The following is a 23298-nucleotide window of genomic DNA, read 5'->3' as shown; positions in this document are numbered from 1 at the left end:
ACACCTATTCCTAAACCTCTCAAAGAACCTGTGAAACCATATTTTCCACCAATTCCTTATCCAGCTCGACTATAGCATGAAAAGACGGAGGCAAAATATGGCACATTCCTGAACTCAATAAGAAATTGCATATTAACCTTCCATTCGTAGAAGCAATTTCCCAAATGCCAAAATATGCAAAGTTTTTATAAGATGTTCTATCCAAGAAGTGGAAGCTGGAAGAGTTATCCCAAGTGATACTCAATGAAGAATGCTCCGCCATTCTCCAGAACAAGCTTCCAAAGAAGATGACTGACCCAGGAGGTTTCACTGTCCTCTGTTTAATAAGAGACTTGTTTGTCAGCGATGCTTTAGCCGACCTAAGAGCTAACATCAACCTAATTCCCGGTATGGTCTTTTCGAAGTTAGGACTCGGAGAACCTATTCCAACTCATATTAGCATTCAGCTAGCCGATAGATCAGTAAAATACCTAGGAGGCATAGTTGAGAACATGTTACTCAAGATCGATAAGTTTGTTTTTCATGTCGACTTCGTTATTCTAGACATGGATGAAGACACTTCCATACCCCTTATCTTAGGAAGACCTTTCTTAGCTACAGCTAGAGTACTTATAGATGTTTGCACCTGAAAACTCGCTCTCACGGTAGAGGATGAGGAGGTAGCTTTCGACATAGGGAAATCAATGAAACATCCGCAATACACAGATGATTCAGCATACTTCATGGATATGTGTGAATCAATAATGAGCTGTCATTTAAGGAAAATAATGGAGAAAGAAGCATGTGGCACTCAATTGATTATGGAAAAAGCACACATCATCATTTAAGAAAATCAAGTTATAAAGGAGGAGGAAGAAGAAGAAAGCAACACTAAGGAGACATTTGAAGAAGTAGATAGAACCTAAAGCCAAACCTTTTGTTGAATATCCGCCTACTCTAGAACTTAAAGAAATACCCAAACACCTTGAGTATGCTTTCCTATAAGGAAAATCTCAATTTCCAGTCATTATTTCCTCCGAGCTTTTCAAGTGATGAGAAAGAAAGACTCCTTAAAGTTCTTAAATATCACAAGAAAGCTATTGCTTGAAAAATCATGGACATTAAAGCCATCGGCCTGTCATTTTTCACTCACAAAATTCTGATAGAAGAAAACATCAAACCCGTAGCGCAACACCAAAGACGACTAAATCCAAATAAGCATGACGTGGTGAAAAAGAAAGTACTCAAGCTGCAGGATTAATTTACCCTATTACCGATTCTCCTTAGGTAAGTCCAGTCCAAGTAGTTCCGAAGAAAGGAGGAAGGACAGTGGTCACCAACGACAAGAATGAGCTGATTCCTAGGAGAACCGTCACGGGACGACGGGTTTTCATCGACTATCACAAACTCAACGATACCACAAGGAAAGATCACTTAATTCTCCCATTCATTTTTCAGATGCTCGAGCGTCTATCAAGAAAGATGTACTACTTTTTTCTAAACGGATTCTATGGGTATTTTCAAATTTCAATTCAAACAGAAGACCAGGAGAAAACAACATTTACATGTCCCTATGGCACATTCGCTATAACAACCCATAATACAAAACAAAGGGAAAAGTGAAGAAAATAAAAGAATTGAATTCCATCCCATATTGGTGGAGGAAAGAAAATGTAATGCCTACACCTAGGTGTAAATATGAAAGTGAGTTCTTGTCCCACATGGAAAGTAAGATAAATTTGGACGCTCTTTATAAGAAGATGAGTTTCCATAGCAGTATTCTTTTATGCCTAGCGTACACCCAGTGGTCCTAACGGAGAGTGCGAGGCACCCGACGCGCACCCGCAAGGGCTCAGGCGAAGTGAGATTAACGAAATGTGGCGCTTTGATGGTTCACTTTGCACTTCGCACGCTTGTATCTCTTGAGAGCCGCCTTATTGTTTTTGAAAACCTGTTCCTTCGTGCTACGTGAAGAAACAAACTCAGGTCCTTCGCGCTATGCGAAGTACCATCAGTTATCCAGACTTTCTTTTGTCCTTCGCGCTCCTATAAGTAGTCCTTCGCATTACGCGGCGTGGTGGTCACGCAACAGTGACACTTGGCGTGCAACGTGGCCTAGATACGTCTGATTTGGCAACCCAATATGCCGATCGCGCTACGCAAAGATCTTCATGGTGCTGATTCGCGTTATTCGAACTGACCCATTTTTACATATACATAGGTTGAGATCCAAGCTTCATTATGTCGTCCAACATTTTTCTTTCTCTCTTAAATTTTCATATATATATTGGTATAATACCCACGAGTAGTCGTAACGATACCGTCTTCAATCGATAGAAACTTTATACGTGAATCCGAAAGCTCTGCCTGTATAAGGTAAGACAATGCGTCATCTTGTAAAGTTTCTAATCTCGTGATTATCATTATAATTCTTGGGTTTATACTAATTTAAATGTGCTACATTGTGTTTTACCTAGGTGTTTAATACCAGGAAGTGTTCTAGAATTATAATCTTACAAGGTAAGACATTCGTGTCTTTGTACAACTCACATTTACGTGATACAACTGGTTTTCCAATTATGTTATGATGATTTTCAAACCTAATTAAACTCATGACGGATAATATAAATGTTTTCAAATATATTTTCAAAATGTTTTTAAAGTACATTACAGTGATTAAGTCTCCGTAGACTTACAGGATGATTATTATTGGTATTGTGGGGTTTTGTATACAATGGTTGCCTACTGGGCTATTACATGTTACTTATTCGACAAGTGTTAGCCAATAACTAATATGACCACAACCATAGATACGGCGAGTGACAAGTACCTTTCAGTAATTAGTAAGCAGACAGATGTAAAAACATCTTAATACTGTAACTATAAAATGTGTCATTTATAAATGAATGTATTCACCAGTATTTCTTGCTAATCAAATATTTTTAAACATGTTTCAGGTGACTTTTCAGAGACAAAGGAATGATGCATGCGGGCTTCCAACTTAAATAAGTGGCTTGTCACCAGAATAAAGAACATGTTTTGTAAATTAGGGTTTATCTCTATAAAACTTGTGTTTGTATAAACATAGGTTTTATTCTTAGTTTATGAAATAAGAATCATGGCGTTTTTGTAACTTTGATCATTTTTCCTAACTATGGTTTAAATATAACGCTGCAAATATATTTTAATAAACACCATTACTACCGCTCAACGTTCACGGCTCCCATTCCGGGGTATAGGGATCGGGGACCGTACTAGTTGAAGTGGTATCAGAGCCACTAGTTTTAGTAATATGGGTATATTAATAATACCTATTCTTAAAATTTAGCGTTACGAAATAAATGTATTAACCTATGTGTTAACCAGATGGATAAGATTCTAACCACACGTGAATATAAATAAATACGGTTTTTTTTGGAGTTTGTTGTTTTATTGTTTTTGACTAACAGCATGAGCAAGCTCACTGAAGCTTTTGAAAATATATCCGTTAACACAACGGATATTGAAATGGGAAACCCTAGGGAACCAAATACCGAATACCCAGAACCTATAGTATTCCTAGCACAACCACTAGAAAAACCAAAAGCAAAAGAAGAAGAAGACTTAGAGATTGGCAAATAGGATTGTGGAAGAAAAAGAAGGAAAGAACAATAGTCGCAGATAGGGTTGTAAACAGGCCGAGTCGAGCTGAGCCAGAGTGTGCTCGAGCTCGAGCTTGAACTTAATCGAGCTGGCTCGAGCTCAGCTCATTTTCTTTATCGAGCTGAAATATCGAGGTCGAGGTCGGCTCGTTTTATAGCTCGAGCCGAGCTCGAGCTCGTCGAGCCAGTCTCCTTTAATTTTTTGATTTTTTTTATTTTTTATTTTTTAATTTTTATTTTACAAATTTTGATATATAAAAGATAAAAAAATATAATTTTAACATACATATTATAAAAAATTAATAATTAGAACTTTATATGATTTATTTTCATTATTCTTTTATAAAGTTTTAGGTATCGACATAATATATGTATAAGTATGATATTATTATATATAGATATTAAAATTTAGAGTTTAATTTAAACGAGCCAACGAGCCGAGCTAACAAGTCGAGCCAAAACCAAGCCACGAGCCGAGCTGACCCTGGCTCGAGCTCGGCTCGTTCATAAATCGAGCCGAGTCGAACCGAGCTCATTTAGAATCGAGCTTTTTCGAGCCGAGCTTTTTTCGAGCGAGCCGCGAGCTTTTTGAACATCCTTAGTCGCAGAACCAACCCCACAACCACAACCAGATTCATCAACTGAATCACAATCCTCTCAACAATAAACCCCTTCACAAATACCCATGCAGGAAAGACTAGGCAGATGCCTAGATGAATGTTAAATCTTTGAACCCATAATAAATGATACTGGTGCAGGAACCTCAATCAACCCAACCATACCATCTCAAACCCAAGAAAATATACTTCCCCTTAATGATATCTTTAGCCAAGCCCATACCTTGATGACACATCCTTATGCACCATTCCAAGCTGAAATATCCAACTACCCCAATATGACACCCGAAAATACGGCAGAACTACGCCACTCTGGGGGAGAGTTGATAAACACCGGAAACAGGCTAAGGAATATTGGGGAAAATATCACTTGGAAGTATTATAACCGGAAACCCTACATATAAAAACTACTAACCCATATATAATATTTATATGTTCATTATCGTAATTTCTTCATTGTAAAAAAAAGGTGTGTATGTATAAGTAAGGTGTGTATGTATAAGTATAGATTAAATAGAAAATATAGATTAGATGTAAAATATAGTGATGCATATATATATATATATATAGAGTAAATGTCGCAATGATCAGTGATTTTGACATATTTTGTGCCCATGTGTTATTTGTTCCTATGTGTTATTAATGTCTTGCTTGCTGTATTATTTGATTATGATATTAATAATTCCTTCTTGTTTGCAACTCAGATGTCGCATGAAGTTTCCTCTAACCAAAAAAATCATGAGAATGAGCATAATCATGAAAATTCTTATTAAGCAAATGCTTTGAATATGAATGCCAATGAAAATATGATAGCTCTGAGACTCGCTGATGCAATTCCTCAAATTGCTGATGCTTTTAGGCATCCCAAAACTGTGATTAGGGATAAGACTCAGAGTAACACATGAAAATCCAAGCCTAATGCTAGTAACAATGTGAATGGAGAAAATATAAATCAATTACCCAAAAACTCAAAAGTTAGCAGTTGTACTTCAAGGATTTCATGGCATGTAAGCCAACTGAATTTTATGGAAATGAAGGATCTATTCCAGCACTTCGCTGGTTAGAGAAGACAGAAGTTGTTATAATAATCAGTAAACGTGCTAAAGAAGATAAGATGTTGTATGCTTCTAAACTCTTCATTAATGAAGCATTAGAATGGTGGAACACAGCTCTCCAAAATAAAACGAAGCACAGAGTTTATACTATGACCTCAGAAGAGTTCAAAGAAATAATAGGAAGGAAATTTCATCCTCCACAAGAAAGAGAGAAGATTGCTACTATGTTTTTAAACCACAAGATGGAATGTGTGAAATGTCGTGAGTACACGAAAAATTCTTCGAATATTCAAGAATGATACCGGCTTTGTCTTCGCTAGAATGAATACTAATGTCTCGCTATATTTGGGTATTAATAAGTGAATCTGTGATATGGTAAAGTCGGCTAGATCTCCGACTATTGAGGACACAGTTGAGCTAGCCAATACCATAACATATGGATTAATCCGAACAAAGGAAGAAAATAAAAAAAAGGATCTGGCCTAGATGATTACCCAAGAATTTCGAAAGAAAGAGGCGGGTCAATCCTATTCTTAGCCTTTCTGTAAAATCTACAGAAAGAGGCACTTAGGAAGATGTGTTTTGAAGAAAACTAAGTATTGCAAAAATTGCAAAATGGCTGGTAATACGGATGAAGAATGTAGAAGGAAAGAAATCCGTGTTTGCTACAACTGTGGAGAACTTGGCCACATCCGTCCAGAACGTCCAAAACTGACAAAGGTGCCTGACAACAAAGCAAATAATGCAGATGGACCTAAGAAGAATGCACGAGCTTTTTAGCTTACTTCACAAGAAGCAGCAATGATTCCAGATGTCATTGCGGGTACGTTTCTTGTTAATAGCATTTACGCTAAAGTGTTGTTTGATCCTGGAGCAAATCAAAGTTTATAAACACAAATTTTTGCCAATCCCTAAACCAACCTCTAACCAAACTTAATCAAGTCTATACGGTAGAAACGGCAGAGGGAATTTCAGCAATATTCATGGAATACTTAAAGGAGAAAATATATACTTGCTAGGTCATAAGTTTAAAGTAAATTTACTTCCAATGAATCTGGCTGGATTCGATGCCATATTTGGAATGGACTGGTTAGCAGCTAATCATGCTCAAATTCGAGGTTCGTACACCAGCAAGAGAGATTATTACAATACAAAGAGATAAAGTTTCTATACCTACAAAGTTTATATCATTAATGAAAGCAGCAAACTACCTAAGGAAGCAACGCATAGTATATATGATTTATGTAATCATTAGCGTCAAAGGAAAGGAACTTAAGTAAATTTCGGTAGTATCAGAATATTCTGACATTTTTCCAGAAGATTTACTTGGATAACCACCTGATCGTGATGTCTAATTTGTAATTCAAGTGATACCAGGAATAGCGCCAGTTGCTAAAGCACCATAAATATTAGCGCCAACTGAGATGTGCATTAAAGAAGCAGTTAGATGAATTGCTAGAAAAGGGTTTCATAAGACCAAGCTCATCACGTTGGGGAGCACTAGTACTGTTTGTCAAAAAAGAAAGATGGATCGATTCGTATGTGTATCAGTTATAGAGAATTGAATAAGGTCACAATTAAGAATCGATATCCCTTACCTAGAATTGATTATTTATTTGATCAACAACAAGGAGCTCAATATTTTTCAAAGATTGATCTACGGTCAGGTTACCGTCAATTAAAAGTGCAGAAAGAAGATGTTCCTAAGACTGCTTTCATAACAAGATATGGTCACTAACGAGTTTACGGTTATGTAATTTGGTCTACCCGATGCCAAGCTACATTTATAAATATGATGAATTGGATATGTAAACCGTATCTAGATAAATTTATAATCGTTTTTATAGACAATATACTTATTCATTCCAAAACTAGTGATGATCATGCCAAACATTTTCATACACTTTTGACACTATTAAAAAATGTAAGTTCTCAAAGTGTGAGTTTTGGTTACAAGAAGTATAATTTTTAGGACGCTAGATTAACCACGAAGGTATTCATGTGGATCCTGCCAAGATTGAAGGTATAACTAAATGGAAAATTCCTAAAACTACTACAGAAATTCGAAGTTTCTTAGCATTAGCAGGATACTATAGGCGGATTATTCAAGATTTTTCCCGAATAGCAGTTCCGTTAACAAAGTTAACATGTAAAAATGTCAAGTTTGAATGGGGACCCAAGCAAGAAGAAACTTTTATAACTTTGAAGCAAAAGTTAACAAATGCCCTGATACTGGCATTACCAGAAGGAACTGAGGATTTCATAGTTTGTTGTGATGCTTCCAAATCAGGATCGAGATGTGTATTAATGCAACGTTAAAATGTTATTTCTTATGCATCCGGACAATTAAAGAAGCATGAAAATAATTACACAACACATGATCTAGAGTTGGGAGAAATAATTTTTACCCTAAATATTTGGAGACATTATTTGTATGGCAGTAAATTTAATGTATTTACAGATTATAAAAGTTTAAAATATATTTTGGGGAAAAATGAGCTCAACATGAGGCAATGACGCTGGATGGAAATTCTTAGCGATTATGATTTTGAAATCCAATATTGTGAAGGTAAAACTAATGTAGTAGCCGATGCATTAAGTAGAAAAGAGCACGAGGAACCTAAAAGAGTACGAGCTCTAAGGTTAAAACTTCAGATCAATTTAATTGATGAAGTGAAGAATTCTCAGAAACAAGAAATGGAAGAAAATAAAATTGTTGATGAGAAAAGAAATGGTACCATTGATCTACTTAAAAAGGAAATGATAAAATTCTCTGAATGAGGAACAAAATCTAGGTACCAATCATTGGAGGATTACAAGAAAGGATTCTCGAAAAATCCTATAAATCCAAATATACAATGCATCCTAGAAGAGATCAAATGTATCTAGATTTGAAGAAAATCTATTGGTGAATAGGAATGAAAAAGGACATAACTAATTATGTTTCGAAATGTGTAACTTGTTCGCAAGTTAAAGCTGAACATCAAAAGCCATCATGATTACTTCAACAATTAGAAATGCCATAATAGAAACGAGAATTAATAACAATGGATTTTGTTACAAAATTACCTACAACAAGAAGAGGTAATGACACAACCTGGGTGATTGTGGATAGATTAACAAAGTCAGCTTATTTTACACCAATGAAAAAAACTTTTAAAATTGAACAATTAGCTAAACTGTATGTAGACAAAGTTGTCTCTAAATGTAGTTCCATTATCCATCGTGTCTGATCGAGATAGTCGTTTTACTTCTCATTTTTGGAAAAGTTTCCAAGTAGTGTTGGGATGAGGAAAATACATAAGGAAGATTGGAATCTTCTCAACCTCTCTAAAAACGGATGAGTATGGAAACCGAACAAACTCAGGCATCCCAGCAAGTTGTTACTTAATCTAGCAAGGTATTTTGCTTTCCCAGCAAGGTTATCTTCTAGAATTCCTCTTAAGTGATAAACCGAGGTTCACTTTGTCTAGCAAGGTTGTTCTTTAAGTCAAGCAAGGTTCATTTCCTAGCAAACTCTTGACTAAACCAAGATAAAACCAAGTCTTTTGGAAGATGTAGCAAGGTTTAATTTTAATAAACAGTGGTCCCAGCAAGCTTGAAGGAAGTTGATAAAGAATTTACTTAAGGATTTCTGCCGAGCAAGGTTCAACTCAGAGCAAGCTATAGTGTTGCCAACACACTTTGGTTTGTTCAATAAGTTAAGTTAACAAAAGGTTGAAGGGATCTAAGAAGAACAAGTTTGCTCGTAGGATTGAAGTCTGCTAGATGGATATTTTCTAAGGAAAATATCTGAAGTAAATTTTGCCCGGAGAACTATTCCCCAACACAGTTAATGGTTACAAGGTCTGCTCGACAAAGACAAAAGCTGCAAAGCTTGCTCGAAAACATGTTTACACTTAGAATCTTTTGTAATAATTTTTAAATACGTTTCAATCATTAGGGTTTCTAGAAGGAAATGTCATATGTCAGGGTAGGGCCTATAAAAGGAATAATTTAGGGCACGCCTGACAAGGACGTGACTAGGAGAATATTGTGATTTGACGGCTGCCTCAATCCTGTACTGAAAGCTGCCATAAATTCAAACATTCCACCTAGAATCCCTAATTGATTTTCATTGTATCTTTCGTAATATATATGGAAATTTTTTTAGTTACTTTGTGTGTTTGTTACATTTCTGTCCGTTGAGCAACATTTAGAGTATTATTGATTCCGCATTTAATATTCTATTGTTCTTTACCTAAAATAGTAAGTCGTTAACCTTCTTGTCAATACGTATGTGTGGGTTACGACAGTGAGTGATCTATTGAGTGAGCTATTAGGGACCGACATGTAGCCATGGGAACAAGGTTAAACTTGAGCACAACATATCATCCATAGACTGACGGTCAAAGTGAAAGGACCATACAAACATTAAAAGACATGCTAAGAGCATGTGTAATAGATTTTGGTGGAAATTGGGATGACCATTTACCGCTAATAGAATTCTCCTATAATAACAGTTATCATACAAGCATTAATGCTGCTCCATTTGAAGCACTTTATGGACGAGATAAGTCAATTATCAGGTCCTGAAATCATACAAGAAATTACCGACAAGATAAGTCAATTTAAAGAAAGATTGAAGATGGCACGATATCGTCGAAAGATTTATGCAGATCATCGACGTAAACCATTAGAATTTCAGGTTGGAGATAAAGTGCTACTGAAAGTATCTCCATGGAAGAGAGTAATTCGATTCAGCAAAAGAGTAAAATTGAATCCAAGATTTGTTGGACCTTTCCAAATTACTAAACGAATTGGACCAGTTGCTTATCAGCTAGAGTTACTAGAAGAAACGACAGGTATACATGATGTATTTCATGTAAGCAACTTAAGAAAATGTTTAGCTGATGAATCATTGAAAGTACCCCTTCAAGTATAAAGGTAAACAAAAAGTAAAAAGTCGTTGAGAAACCTCTAAATTGAAGATATAAAGAATAACAATCTCAAGCATAAAAGAATATTTCCGGTCAATGTGAAATGGGATTTGTAGGTTCCCTGGACGGATCACACGAGATATCGCGGTCTACTCAGGTGCGGAATCCCTGCGTAGATCGTTACGAGTGTAGAAAGCAAATCAAACAAACACGATACGATAAACGAACACGTTATATTGATAACCGAACATGTGATACGATATCACTATTACAGACTCACGTCAACTCGATCGACTCAAACGACTAACTTGAACCACCAACACAAACCAAGCCGTAAGCTTGTATTTATATACACGACAACTTCGCCTGATATGTTCAGGCGAAGTTGTCCATAACTTCGCTTGTTCAACAAGTTCGCCTAGGCGAACTTGTTAACAACTTCGCTTTAAACAAAAACATAAATAACAATACAGACTCTATTACAGACACTAGACTATGAACTACTGACATTTATGCACCAACAGACTCCCCCTTGGCAGTAGCTTTATATCTTGATCTTTAAGCTCTTGTCTTGTAATCCTGTATCTTCATGCATGCACTCCTTCTCTAACACATACCGTGACTACTCGCTGATATTTCCTCGCTTCGTCCTTCCAAGCAGGAATATAGAATATCTTCTTTTCATTCAACACTTGCAGATCAGCTTTCGATAAGTTAACAAGATGCATCGGATCATACACCCTCAGCACTTCTTGTTCATCTTCGTCTTCCATCACGGCTTCAGCAGTCTGGCAATCAACATACCACCATTTAAGATTCTTCAACACATCTTGAGGCATAGTCTTCATTGGAACCTCCTTGATGCATCGGATCGGTTTGTACTTCATCACCATCCATGGCTTGCCATCTGCTCTTATTCCCCTTTCTGTATCCTCCATGAGCTTTCCCTTCTGTGGCTTTAATAATTCAAACTTCTTCTCTTTTATGCTTTCTTTCCACACGATCTTCCCAATCACTCTTGCCATGTTGTCGTCACTTCTATTTATCAGGCCCAACCTGGCCAAATCCTTCACCTCACATTCTGGCAACGTATTGAGAGATCTCAGGGTTCTTTTGAAGTATTGAATACCATCATAACGCTTCACCACAAACAACTTTATCTGTTCATCATATATCCAACAGATAATTCCCTTCTTCGACTCAGCATAGCCTTTGATGTTATAACTCTTCTTGAACATGGCCGGAACAGCAGGCTTCTTGGTCTTAATAAACCAATGAGCACAGCCTTCCTTCCACCTAGGCTGATCCTCCCACTCAGTCTCATCCATCTCAGTACCCATGTCGGCTTTCTCAACATCTGGGATCTCGTGTTCAACGTCTTCTTCTACTATCTCCCCCTCTTCTATCCCATCTTCAATCACAATCTGTGCGCCAATCTTCTCAATCTCCTCACACGGCAGCACATCATCATCAAACACATCATCATCTAGCATATCATCATCTAACTCTCTCAACGCATCAATCACATCATCTTCATCATCAACCATCACCACATCATCACCACCAACTGCACCTACAGACTCCCCCTGAGCTGTGGAAGTCCCAAGAGCTTGAGTAGTTCTTGGCAACTCACCACCTGCACCTTTCGGTGCATTGGGATCATCGTCTCTGTCGTTTCTCTTCTTAGTCCTTAACTCGTCGCCTCTACAGCCTGTCTCCCCCTGAGATGCCAAGAACGCCTTCATAGCATCTATAATCCTCCCATGCTCAACCAGGAGGGACGACTGTAGTTGATTTTCTGCTACAAGGCGTTGAATAGCCTGGGTCTGGATAAAGTTGATCCTTGATTGCTCTGCCACGACCCGCTCAAGTGCAGCTATTCTCTCCGAGTCTGACAGTGCTGATGGAGCAAAACGTATAACACGTGAAGTCTCTCCAGCTCCCATACCAGCACCTGTCCTTTCACGTCTCGAACGTCTGATCAACTTGTTTATGTACTCCTCTTCTTCCTCTGACTCACTATCATCCACCGTCCTCTTTCTCTTCCCCAACGTCCTCTCTCTAGTCACCAACATCCTCCTTGCCTCATTCATAAAATCGTCAAGATCGGAGTCAGCCACTGTCGTAGCTGCTCTAGTCACAATCACTTCCCTCACCTGTGCAGCAGAGACCTGCACTTCTTCATGTGGATCAAAACGATCCATGTCGAAGAAACCTTGGCCGCCAAATGCAGCATCAAGGTCTACATCCTCTTCAGCCGGCACAACAGGCGTAGCAGGTACAGCTTGAGGTGCTCCCGCCTGTCGTGGTTGAGGATCTCTGAACTCGTCTCCAGCAGCAGGAACATACCCCGGGTTTATTAAGAACCCAAAGAGTGAGTATGCCTTGGACGCAGTTCAGGCTTGCTCCTCGCACTGGAAGTGCGACATTGAGCAAAGATACGCTTGCTCACACTCTCCACGTATCTTATCGGGCGTCGTTGAGGCAAATTCGGAGCCACATGGTTCAAGATCATCTGGATGAATCTTGGATACATAATGAACCGCTCCCGAGCTATCGCCCTCCTCTGTCTGTCGATCTCGTAAAAGACCATCTGACTAAAACTATAACGTTTGTTATAAGTCAGAGCAGTCATTGCTGACTGCATGGTCGCACCCATACCATCAGTGCCCGCCTTCCTCCCAGACATACACATAATCATGACGTGCATGAGGAAGCGCCACTGATCGAGCAGGAACCCATTCCGTCTCTGGGTATCGCCCAATGGACCAGAATAGCCCATTCGTAGAAACGCTCCATCACGAAACGGAGCCACAAAGTCAGTCGGGTCGTCCCGAGTCTCCTCTCCAAAGAGTAACGCCACCCGTATCTGTTTAGACGAGAACTGAACTTCCTGGTTGTTGACTGTTGCTCTCATAACCGGGGGCTCAACATGAACAATCGTACTCCACCGTCTGCCAGAAATCCTCGATATTGGGTAAGGATATCGGCAGAGTCGTCGTGATTGCGTGAAATATCCTCGAGCGAATGAGGAAAGAAATGATCTCACGGTAGTCCTCTACGCCGCTCGTTTCCGGGTCTAAGGTAATGTACATATTGTGACCCGGGAAAAATTGTCTCTGGTTATCTCCGTCATCGCCTCCAGCACCTCCAGCACCAGCTACTGCAGCCATATCTGCAACAAACGAACCAATTAAGATAAACATTAAAGCATAACACAAGTTCGCTTATTACCATGAGCGAAGTTTTGATAAAGACTGTATAGGCGAAGTTAAAGTTTGGGCGAAGTTGGGAACAACTTCGCTTCAGCTTTAAGTTCGACTAAAAATTATTAAGTTAAAAAGGTTCCAGGCGAAGTTAAAGTTGGGGCGAAGTTGGGAACAACTTCGCTTCATCTTTAAGTTCGCCTCACCACAACATCGCCTCAGGCGAATTTAAGTTTCAGGCGAAGTTACGGATAACTTCGCCTCAGGCGAATTTAAGCTTCAGGCGAAGTTACGGATAACTTCGCCTAAACCTTAACTTCGCCTGAATCTGAAACGGCGACAGTAAAGTTAATCGACATCCGTAAAACTGGTGTTTCGATTAACTTTGACGATTGAGGAGGCTAAAACACATGATATTAAGGATAACTAAACGACCAGTTTACTCATGAACACGTAAAACAAGTTTTGAAAACGGGTATAGGTTTCGAACGTCCGAGGTCATTAACCGGGTGTCGTAACAACCTAGGATTAACAACATCGAACATCGAGTATAAGATATATAACCCAAACACACCCTTAAATCGGTTTGAGATCGAAGAAAGAAAACAAGTAGGATCAGTATATAAGTTCGCTGTGTAAACGGAGGATAAGTTCGCTGATATTTAGAATAATGAACTGTTTGACTCTTGAAAATCCTTATATAGGGGCGAAGTTATACAGGCGAAGTTACGGATAACTTCTCCTAGGCGAAGTTATCCACAACTTCGCCTGTTCAACAACATCGCCTATATATTTACAAAATTTAACCTTTTAAGTTTAACAGTTTTCCAATTAAGTTATAAAACTTTCCTTTAAGAACTAAATGACACGTTCAAGTCCAAGTAACCCGTTATAAACAAATACAACTACAGAAAAAGAAAACTTTAAACAATTTAAGTATAAGGGATCAAATTTCAGTCTGGATAGGGACTGCTACGTTTTAGAAAAGATCCGAACAGGAATCATACTAAATATGTGACTGTCACATAGATCCGTGTTTAGCTGTATTATGACATAAAGAGACAGGTTGTAAGCATGTAAATAACTTAAGATGGTTTTCATCGTGTCTGTGATACGAGTTAGGTTAAGTTATGCCTCAAAATTTAAGTGGGCAACAACTCAGAAATATTGATGCCTCCTATCTCTCCTCAAAGCGTATTTGGCTTTCCCCAAGTCACCCCGAATTGACCTCGACCCATAGTGTCTGATTAAGTTGTAAGTACTCTTCATCTGGTTCCCGTTCTTCTTCTTACTCTAAGATTGAGAAGTCTTGACACTTTCATCTCTAGAATGTTTCAATACTCACAATTTTTTTTTTTTTTTAACTCACAAATTTACATAGACTTCAGAGTAGTAAATAACTTGAAGTCCCGAATCTGGATCACTGCAGTTTCTTGAAACGCTATCTTCACGGGAATCAGACCACCCATGGGCTCGTGTATGACTGGGTAATTGCTTTTCTGCCTATCACTTGGAAAGATAAAAATGAAGACAAGCAAAACTCTTAAGGAGTTTCCACGTAAAATCAAGTAAATTTAGTTTGTATCACGTCTACTTTTACGCACCATAAAAAGTTACCTTGACATACAATGACTGTCCTAAAGCCTTTTAAGCCTAATAACCTCACCAGTTAAGCACACAAAGTTAGTATATCTATCATTTTCCAAGGTTGGATCAATTTTCCGTTTAACATAGCAAACGTACTTCTTACGAAGTAGTAGACTTGAAAAATAATTTCATTTCCCTTTTTTTCAAAATTTTAACATTAATCGCCCCGACCAAAACAAAGTCTTCAGGTAAACGGCTATCCCGAAGATCCAATGGATCAGCTGGACCGACCACATACTAGTATGTGTCCTTATAACTAAGTATGATCGACTAATTTTAAGCGAAAGAATGAAAACTCATCATAAACCGCCCCGGTCACAGTCAGTAATCTGGTTAATGGCTATCCTCAAAATCTACAAGTAGAAAATGAGGACCAAAACATATCCGAAGACAAGTCCTTCAAACTGATGTAACCGACATATTTTTAAGCGATAGTGACCTTTTTTTTTTAAATATTACAAGAAAAGCATGGTTACTCGGGATTGATCATCCCATTTAGCTCGATAAGGTTTTGAAATCTTGTTTTATCAAACGCTTTAGTATAAAGATCAGCGAAATTATCAAGCGTATCCACCTTTTCAAGCACTATCAGTTTCTTCTCAGCACAATCCCGTATGAAATGATGACGTATGTCAATATGTTTAGTTTTACTATGTTTCACGGGATTGTTAGTTACTGAGATAGCAGCTGTGTTATCAATGCAAATAGGAGTAAGTAAGAAATTCAGACCATAGTCGCGCAACTGTTGTTGAATCCAAAGAACCTGGGAGCAGCAGTTGGATGCTGCCATGTATTCTGCTTCACAGGTTGAAATTGCGACCGAAGTCTGTTTCTTGCATTGCCACGACACCAACCTGCCACCAAGAAACTGACATCCTCCTGTTGTTGACTTCCGACTCTGATTGCACCCACCATAATCAGAGTCTGTGTAGGCGACTAGCTCCAAGTCTCCTCCTCTCGGGTACCACAACCCCAGCTTCGGTTTGCCCTTGAGATACCGCAAGATCCTCTTCACACCTTTCATGTGAGATTCCTTTGGGTTTGCCTAAAAACGAGCACAAAGACAAACAGCAAACATTATATCAGGCCTAGAAGCAGTTAAGTACATTAAAGAACCTATAATAGCCCGATACTGAGTTGGGTCCACATCTGCATCACCATCTGGCTCAGCACCCAATTTGTGATTGACGCAGATTGGAGTGTCGAATGGAGTGCTGTCCTCCATCTTGAATCGTTTGAGCACATCATGGACATACTTGGTCTGGTGAATGAACATCCCATCCTTCTTTTGATCAACCTGCAATCCTAAAAAGAAAGTTAGTTCACCCATAGCACTCATTTAAAACCTTTTCTTCATGATGGCCTCAAAATCTTGACACATGGAGACTTTTGATGCAGCAAAAATAATGTCATCCACGTAGACTTGCACTAGCAGGAAGTCGCTTCCTTGTCTCTTCACAAACAGCGTGCTATCTATCTGACCTCTTTCAAACCCATTTTCAAGCAAGTAGTCTGACAGAGTTGAGTACCAGGCACGAGGTGCCTGATGTAATCCATACAATGCCTTGCTTAACTTGTACACATGGTCTGGAAAATCTGGGTCAGGAAAACCCGGAGGTTGCTCAACATACACAACCTCATCAACTTTCCCATTCAAAAAAGCACTCTTCACGTCCAACTGAAATACCTTCATCTTTTTATATGCAGCAAACGCCAAAAACAATCTTATGGCTTCCAACCTTGCGACAGGAGCGAACACTTCATTATAATCAATCCCCTCTTGTTGATTGAATCCTTTCACAACTAGCCTCGCCTTGTTTCTTATGATAATCCCTTTCTCATCTCTCTTGCACTTAAACACCCATTTTGTGCCAATCGCATGCACATGCTTTGGTTTTTCAACCAAATCCCAAACTTCCATTTTCTTGAACTGAGCCAACTCTTCTTGCATGGCTTCGACCCACGAGCTGTCCTTTAAAGCCATTTGATAATTTTTCGGTTCAATCTGGCTGATAAAGCAGGTGTACAAGCATTCGTTGATTATTCCTGTCTCCTTAATGCTTGTGTAAACACAAGTGTGCTCATCCAAGCTACGTCTTGTTTGTACACCGGAGGACACATCACCAATCACATTCTCCAAAGGGTGATCTTTATGAATTCTCGTGGTCGGAACAGAACCGACATGCAAATTGTCTTCCAAGTTAGAAGAGAGCTCGTCAATGGTTGTTTCATGCTGAGAGTGAAAAGGATTGATAAATTCTTCTTCAGTTGAGGCAGCAGGGGTATCGATAGTATTTGATGAGGAAGGTTTACATTTATCAATCAGCTGTCTTTGCAATAGATTTTCTTCCTCATCAAGGATCATCTTCGTAGCAACTCTTTCTTCTTCTTCAGAGATATCTAAATCCGGTATGTTAAAAGACTTAAAAGTTTAACATAGTCGAAAAACTCCGCAGGTCCGTTGCTTGGTTTTGGCGGTTGGTAACTTGTAATATCTGTGTTACACACCACCTCAATCTTGCTGGTTGATGTATTGAAGACACGTCTGTTGGGAGTCCCAACAACATAACCGACTAAGATTCCTTCATCGGCTACTTCACCAAATTTAGAATTTGTCTTCAAAATCGAACAAGGGGACCCGAATGGTTCAAGACCACTCAAGTTGGGCTTTCTCCCATGCATAAGCTCATAACACGTTTTACCAAGTCTTTTAACAGTTAAGACCCTATTCAGAACATAACAAGCTGTAGCAACAGCTTCAGCCCAAAACACCACAGGAAGCTTCGAATCAGCCAGCATAGTTCTGGCTCCTTCAATTAACGTTCTGTTCTTCCTTTCAGCCACTCCATTCTGTTGCGGTGTATACGGAGCGCTGTATTGGTGTTCAATCCCTCTCTGAAGGCAGAAGATCTCCATCTCAAAATTCTTGAACTCCGTTCCATTGTCACTCCTGATGAACTTAACCCTTTTATCCATTACATTCTCAACTTTGGTAATCAAATTCTTCACCATCTGAGCCGTTTCGTCTTTTGATTTCAGGAAATACACCCACGAATATCGTGAGTAGTCATCAGTGATCACCAAGCAATAAGAAGTTCCTCCAAGACTTTTTGCATTCACGGGACCGAAGAGATCCATGTGAAGCAACTCCAGAGTACTGGCAATTGAATTGACTTTCTTGGTGAGATGGGATTTCTTGTGCTGCTTTCCCTTCTTGCACGCTATACATTTATCTTCAAAATTGAAATTTTTCAAGGGAACGCCCAGCACAAGCCCATTCCTGACAATGTGGTTCATCTTCCGAAGATGAATGTGCCCCAATCTCCTATGCCACAATTCGGACTCTGTTTCACTCGCTTTTGTCATAAGGCATGAATCTACCGTGGCCATTTCAGTTGATCTCATATCCATAGTGTACGTATTTCTTTCACGTGGAGCCTTCATCAAAATCCACTCCTCAGGTATCTGAAAACCTGGTTTCAACACAATCGCCTCGTTCTTTGTAAAGTGAACGGTGTACTCCTTATCACAAATCTGCGACACACTTAGTAGATTGTATTTCAATTCTTCTACAAAGTTAACATTCTCCAATGTCATCTTTCCGTTCGACACCGTTCCCCTTCCAGTAATATTGCCTCCACTTTCTCCGGCAAAGCTTACTCTCCCTCCTTGAACAGGTTTCAAATCGTGTAACAAGTATTTGTTACCCGTCATGTGCCGGGAACAGCCGCTATCTACAACCCAAAGATTGTTGGCAGCCCTGTTCAACTGTTCCTGCACAATAAAGCAAAAGATTAGAATTTAGGGACCCAAGACCAATTGGTCTTGGATCTATACATCCCAAACTTTGGCTTTCCAAAGTTAGTATCTCGATAACTCCTGTAAGTCCCATTAGGATATCTTATTGAAGATTGATTGTAAGGCCTTCCAAACCTTTGAGAATTGAAAGTATTATAGCTTGTGGTTTGGTTATTAGAAGTGTAAAACTGAGATTTGTTTCTATGAAAACCTGAATTATTCACATTTTTGAATTTTGAACAGTTTTCATATTTAGCAGTATGACAATTATCATTAGGTTTATTCTCAGCTTTAGTAGGCCTTACACCTCTGAATCGCTGCTTCAGAGGGCAATTTGCAACAAGATGTCCTAATTGATTACATCTAAAACAACACCTATGCTCAACTTTTTTATCAACCGGTGTTTTTGATGTAGATGCTATATTACTGCCCGTTCGTCTCACATAAGGTGGGACGTACGGGTTTAGTGGAGTACTCTTTTTATTCGTTTTATCTTTTTCTCCACTCTTGGGTAACATAACCTCCTCTTTTGCCTTACCAGACTCGGATGACTTATCCGAATCTGATGAGACTGGACTTTGAACAGAAATTTCAACACTTGAAACAGGCGAACTTGTTTCGCCTCTACTAACATTTGGTTCTTTAACAGTTACTTTAATTGGCACTGTTTGAGCAACCACAAAGTCAACAGATTTCTGAACACTAGGGTTAAAAGTGTAATTGTGATTGTACGGTGGTGGAACCTCATGATAACCGATTCCTCCTCTCTTAGAAGAGGAACCTTGATCACTAACAAGGTGATCAAGAATAGCAGAAGAATTTCTGAACTGCTCCAGTTTTCGATTCAGTTCCACCACTTTCACCTGGTGGTCAGCAATCTGTTTTTCTCTCTCAGCAATTAGTTTGGTCTTTTCTTCCAAAACCTCATAACTTAAATCAATCACTTCAATTTTTTCAGCAAGTTTAGTTTTTAAACTTTTAACATCTTTTTCACAAGCTTTTATTTTAATTTTATAATTATTTTCTCTTGATTTAGTAAAGTGATGATCTTCTTTTAAGGTTTTAAATTCAGCATCCAACCTAACATACTGATCGGTAATAGTTGCTAATTGCTCAGACAAGTTCTCACATTTTGAACATATAGGTTTAGAACATACCTCGGAGAGCTGGTCATTGTCATCTGCCATAAGAGCTTTTTCTTCTTTGGTAGCCCTCTCACTTTCTTCAGTTTCAACCTTTGCCAAATTTGCCTGCTCAAAAGTTTCTTTAGAAAGCAGGTTCCAGTTGTATTCACCATCTCCTCTGGAAATCATGGCACTATAATCTTTTCTTCCCTCATTATACTGTGTAGACTTTCCTTGACTTCGTTCTACACGCTCATTCCTACATTCTTTTGCGAAGTGACCGTTTTGTTGACAACTGTAGCACCTTACTTTTGACTTGTCGAACCCTGGTCTTCCTCTGACAAACTTTCTACCGGTCTTATTCATAAACCTCTTCACCCTCCTTACAATCATGGCCATCTGCCATTGTAGATCCATTTCTTCCATATCGTCAGCATCAATCTGATCGTAATCTTCATCCAACATAGCTGGATCAACAATCTTCCCTTGAATATAGTTCTCATAGGAAGCAATGAAAGAAGCATAGAGGCCAAACTGCTCTTCAGCAGACTTGACACTCATAGGCATCTTGGAGTAGTTGTTGCTGGGAGCACTTGAAGAGCAACTACTCTTGCTTGCCTGGGGTTGAGAACCACTAGATCCAGCTGCTACATAGCAAACATCCCCATTTGTGTTAACTGACACATGCCCCTCATGTGATGAGTTGGGGCCCGACTCTCACTTCGAGTAGTAAGCAGCCGATTCAGTCTTTGAGCCTGAGCTAGTGTTGACTTTAGCTCCATACATACTTGGATCTTGAACCTGATCCATAGATGTCTCCTTTCTTACCATGTTAAGCTCAAAGGTCCTGAGCTTGTTGACTGTCGTTTCTAGATCATATGTGGGAAAGTCTTTGTCTTCCCTCATCAGCACAGTGTACATCTCCCATTTTGGTGGGAGAGCATCTAGAAGCTTCTCAACTATTTCTTCTTCTCGGTAGGAAATGGAATAGTTGCTCAATTCAGTCATCAGATGGTAGTATCGAGTGATAATATCATCTAAAGATTCATTCTTCAAATACTTGAAGACTGAGAACTGGGTTTTGAGCAATTTTATCTTTGAAGCCCGTATTCCTACATTCCATTCAAATCTGCTCTCAAGAGCTTCCCAAAGCTCTCTTGCTGATGTGTACTTTCTAAACGTATGAAGGATCTCTTGTGGAAGAGCCATAGTAATAGCAGCATGAGCCTTGCTCTCGGCCTCATACATATTTTTCTCTTATTCTTCCATTTTACTATACTTCTTGATTTGGTCACGACCTTCATACTCCATAATTGGTGGAATATACCCATCCTGGATGCATACCCACATCTTCGCATCCTGGTATTTGACGTACTGTATGAACCGATCCTTCCATGCAACGAAATCGGTTCCCTTCAGCAATCTTGGGGCCTTGGTAGCCGACCCTGCTTCAACTTCCATCTTCACTAACTCAGAGATGTTGATCGACGACATCTTTCCCGAAAAGTAAGAAACCTGAAAAGTTAAAAGTTTTTTTTTTTTTTTAATTACTGTAGGCGAAGTTACGGATAACTTCGCTTGAAGTAGGCGAAGTTGTAGAGAACTTCGCTGATAACTCTGCTGATTAACTTCGCTGATTCTTAACTTCGCTTAAGGTAAGCGAACTTAGGAATGAGGCGAAGTTGTAGATAACTTCGCTGATACAGGCGAACTTGAGAAGGTAGGCGAAGTTGTGGATAACTTCGCTTAACCTTATATCTTCGCCGAAACCCTACGTACAGTGACGGCAACTTCGCCTGATGAACACGAACGTTTTTGAAGATCTGGAATCTGGATTTAACAAGGTTTTTGATGGTGCAAAGGCTTGAATACTGTGGTAGTAGGTAAGATTGACTTAGAAACACGAAAACACGTCCCGCGAATAGTCGAAACGGGACGAAATCTACACCCGCGTGAATTTCCCGAACCACACAATCGAGCAAAAGCTCTGATACCAATTGTAGGTTCCCTGGACGGATCACACGAGATATCGCGGTCTACTCAGGTGTGGAATCCCTGCGTAGATCGTTACGAGTGTAGAAAGCAAATCAAACAAACACGATATGATAAACGAACACGTTATATTGATAACCGAACACGTGATACGATATCACTATTACAGACTCACGTCAACTCGATCGACTCAAACGACTAACTTGAACCACCAACACAAACCAAGCCGTAAGCTTGTATTTATATACACGACAACTTCGCATGATATGTTCAGGCAAAGTTGTCCATAACTTCGCTTGTTCAACAAGTTCGCCTAGGCGACTTGTTAACAACTTCGCTTTAAACAAAAACATAATTAACAATACAGACTCGATTACAGACACTAGACTATGAACTACTGACATTTATGCACCAACGGGATTCAAGGCGTGGACCAGAATATACATGGGAATTAGAATCAGAAATGAAAAGAAAGTATCAACACTTATTTTAGTAGATCTTGAGGACAAGATTCAAAATAAGGATGGGAGACTATAACAACCCATAATACAAAACAAAAGGAAATGTGAAGAAAATAAAATAAGTGAATTACTTCCCACATTGGTGGAGGAAAGAAAAAGGAATGCCTACACTTTGGTATATATATGAAAGTGAGTTCTTGTCCCACATGGAAAGTAAGATAAATCTGAAAGCTCTTTATAAGAAGATGATTTTCCATAGTAATATTCTTTTATGCCTAACATACACCCAGTGGCCCTAGCGAAGGGTGTGAAGCACCCAACGTGCATGCGCACGGGCTCGTGCAAGGGCTCGGGCGAAGTGCGCAATGTAGAGCTTTGATGGCGCACTTTGCACTTCGCACGCTCGAATCACCGTGAGCCGCCTTATTGCTTTTGAAAACTTGTTCCTTCTTGCTACGCGAAGAAACAAACTCAGGTCCTATGCGCTACGTGAAGTACCATTAGTTATCCAGAATTTCTTTTGTCCTTCGCGCTATGCGAAATAGTCCTTCGCGCCATGCGACGTGGTGATCACGCAACAATGACACGTAGCCTGCCATGTGGCCTAGCTAGGGCTGACACGGCAACCCTATATGCCGTTCGCTCTATGCGAAGATCTTCATGGTGCTGGTTCGCGCTACGGGAACTTTCCTAGATTCACCTATAAATAGGTTGGGATTCAGGCTTCATTCTATCGTCCCACATTTTTCTTTCTCTATTAAATTTCACATATATTGGCATAATATCCCTAGTAGTCGTAACGATACCCTTTTCGATCGATAGAAACCTTTATACGAGAATCCGAAAGCTCTGCCTGTAC

The sequence above is a fragment of the Bidens hawaiensis genome, unplaced genomic scaffold, assembly GCF_021521415.1.
Source record: "Bidens hawaiensis isolate Kalapana, Puna unplaced genomic scaffold, B.hawaiensis_p1.1 tig00043505_1, whole genome shotgun sequence".
NCBI lineage: Eukaryota > Viridiplantae > Streptophyta > Magnoliopsida > Asterales > Asteraceae > Bidens > Bidens hawaiensis.
Note: the sequence above shows the minus strand (reverse complement) of the source record.